Source organism: Lutra lutra, unplaced genomic scaffold (assembly GCF_902655055.1).
Source record: "Lutra lutra unplaced genomic scaffold, mLutLut1.2, whole genome shotgun sequence".
Classification (NCBI taxonomy): domain Eukaryota; kingdom Metazoa; phylum Chordata; class Mammalia; order Carnivora; family Mustelidae; genus Lutra; species Lutra lutra.
This window is the reverse complement of record NW_025923848.1, coordinates 1,017,525-1,020,696: the sequence shown is the minus strand read 5'-3', so window position 1 is coordinate 1,020,696 and position 3,172 is coordinate 1,017,525. Positions and strand designations below refer to the sequence as shown.

The window sequence follows — 3,172 nt, the reverse complement described above, 5'->3', positions numbered from 1 at the left end:
CTGAAGTGCACCGTGGTGCTTGGGGTCCCAGTTCCTCTGCCGTGATGTCTGGTGTTCCAGAGGTCGAGCTCAGATTAGGTATAGCCTCTCCTCCCTACACCTGTTGCTGCTAAGAAAACACACAGGCTGAGGGGGGCCTGTTTTTTGGGGCCACTGCCAGTGTTGAGCCCAGCATTGCCATGGTCCTGTGCATGGAAGTGACAGGGGCATTTCATGGGTAGCACTCTAGGGGAATACAGCTAGGGTGGCTGCTGCCCCTCAAGTCAATTCCAGGGTGGATAATGGTCCCTGGAATTCCCGCTTCTTCCTGCATCTATCATGTTCTGCATGTTTGCTGGGGACTGGAGGGACAGCGGGAGGAGGACCAGCCCCTGAAGCAGGCAGGGGAAAAGACGAGAAGGATACTGTGCCCCCCATTCCCAGGTGGGCCCAGTCTCACCAGACTGTGGAATGTTGTAGGCCTAGATTGTTTCCTCCTGCTCCAAGTGGCAGTCATCAGCAGGGCCTTGGCAGCAAACTCTGGGTGTGGTGGCTGACTCAGGGTGTCCTCTCGTCTCATCCTCGGTGTTCCAGTGCCATCTTCTGGGTGGCTGCACAGAAGTCTTGTCTTTGTTTGGCCTGCAGAGGTTAGGTGCAAGAAAGCCGTTCCTGCAGGTGTGTTTCCTTGTGTTTTCACACCGAGTCTTCCTCTGGGCCCAAATCAAAGCCACAAGTGGGGCCCCAGGGCCATCCTGACTCCCTTTGTCTGAGCCCTTCTAGAGACTCTGATGCCTCAGAGTCATAGGCAGTCTGTCCTCTGGTGCATCTGTGGAGACAGCAGTTGGAGTGGTATGAGATAGCAAGTGGCATGTGGCTTGGGGCAGGTCTTACCAGAGGGATGTTGAGTTTTGTGGGACGTGTCTTCTGATGTGTTGAGGTAGAGGATTCCCTGCAGGACCCATGTGTAACATGAAGAAAGGGAAGTTTCCCATGGGCCCCCTGGGGCTGAATGAAGGCTACACTCCCAGGGTCATTCAGGCCCCTGCCCTGACCGTCCTCCTCCATGACTGCTGGGTCCTCCTCCTGCTGGGCTGTCCCTTCCCCAGCCTCTGTGGGAGCCCTCGACATTCCCTTCTCTGTGGGTGGAGCCTTTGCCCACATGAGTGTTGCAGGTGGCATGGCAGAGAAGACGTGCTCCTGACTCACGTGGGAAGGGAGGTTGCACAGTCCCAATGCTGTGGGCGAGTTGGTGGTGGTGGGCGAGGTGGGAGCAGACAGGGTGACCTTTGCCTGATGGGTCTACCGTGTGGATTGAGGGATTGAGGAGGGTCTCTAGAGTATCAAGATCACATAACAAAATTGTGCCATGAGGGGACCCGCTACCTGCCATGTGGTGTCTTGGAGGCTCGGGGGACCAGAGGTGTTGGTCAGGTCCTACGGGAGTGGCCAGCATACATGACTCAGCTGGAGACCAGGACTACTCCATGCCCACAGGGATGCAGCGCTGGGAGGGTTGAGCTGTTCTGCTTCTATGAGCCCGGGGACCTGTCTTGTGTGCTCATTTCTCAGGTGCTGAAGTGGGAGATGAGGCAACCCCACCACAGCCTCTTCCCAACTAGTGTTGTTTGGGAACAAGCCATCTGCTGACTTTTGCAGGGTAGGAGGGGAAGGCTTGGGTCGTGCAGAGTGAGGGGCTCAATGGGGCGTGGAGCTCTTTTCCAGAAGAGCACAGTGCATGGGCTGCCTGGAGTGCAGTCCCTCCAGGCAGCCAGTGCCCTCCCTCCAAGATCAGCAGCTCGTGGATGACACTGCCCAACCACAACAGGGAGTTGCACGGAACAGGTGGAAGTTCCCTGTGGGATGTTCTCAGGCTTCCTACTGCCTGCAGGGACTGTGACGTTCCTCTCATCCCCTATTTGTGGACAGAATCTAGGGCAGCACCCCGGGTTTTGTGTGGTTTCCCACGGTGCCCACAACAAAGTCAGGCAAATGAGGGAGATCATGTGTCCTCATTTGTCTGCCCCTTTTCCTGCCCAATTCACCCAGTTCCCAAGTCCTTCTCTTCTTCTGCTTCCCTTGTTGTTTCTGTCAAGTCCATAGAAGGGAAGCTTCTTGAGAGCTGAAAGCAAGAGCAGAACAGGGCATGAGCACAGACCCACAGGAAGTGGAGAACCAAGTGGGGACACCCAGGCTTAGCCACCCTTCCTGAGGTCCCTCCAGCAGGGTGATCTGTGCTCTGCTGGCTCCCAGCCCTACTCCCTGTTCTGCAGTCCAGGGCTGCTTCCCAGACTCAGTGGTGAAGAGTCAGGGTGATGCTAGGAAAGGGCTGAGGAGGGCTGCATATGGATATCATGCGACAGTTCAGATGCAAAGCCTGAGTGCCTGCCTGAGACTAAGGCCTCCAGGGTGGGTGTTGTCAAAGCAGTGAAAGGGGAAGAGCACAGAGGAGGGGCTTAAGGACAGATGAGAGGAAGCCCAAGGAATGGGGAGGGGGATGAATTACAGGCTCAGTGTCTCTCCTTCTGTTGGAATCGTCATCTTCCATGGAATCATCCTCCAGGTCAGGGAGCAGTGATGATGCTGGGGTGGCCATGAGAGAGGACAAGGGGAAGTTAGTGGAGCTGACGAACTCTGGCCTGATGCTCTGGGAATGATGGGCTCTGCCCTCAATTGGGTAGGGCCCAGGGAAATGTGGTGATTGTCCTGTCACACCTGTTGAGGTTTGAGGTTCTCTTTTGCCACATTGAAATGCACAGAGCACCCTTCGTTCCTGCATGGAGGGGGCCCAGGTCCCTCCAGTGATGCTCAGTTCCTGAAGACGACCTAATTCCCCCTTTCATAGGACAACTTTTGGGCCCACCTCTGAGAGCCCCAGCTGGGACCGGGGTGGGTGCTTGATTTCCCATGGGAGAAGGCCAATTTAATTCTTAGACACAGTATCTGAAGGGAAATGGTAGATTTCCTGGGACAAACATGGAGTGAATTGACCCCATCTATTCCCAGCCACTGCTCCTTTGTCAGGGTCCTCCCCAAATGGACTGTTACGTGAGGCTGCCCCACAAGCCGCCTGCAGAAGGAAGGAGTCTGTCCCAGCACTCAGTGCTTCCGATGAGGTTGGGAAGATGCATCGTGGGGCCTCTGATGCAGAGACGTGTTTGTGAGTGAAGTGGCAAGAGAGAGGTACTGTGACCAT

The 3,172-nt window shown here is 55.7% G+C and overlaps 1 pseudogene; it reads right to left on the bottom strand.

Annotated features, from left to right (window-relative positions):
* Window positions 1–263: 263 nt before the first annotated feature.
* On the bottom strand, window positions 264–2,124 carry LOC125092718 (uncharacterized; annotated as a pseudogene).
* Window positions 2,125–3,172: the final 1,048 nt, after the last annotated feature.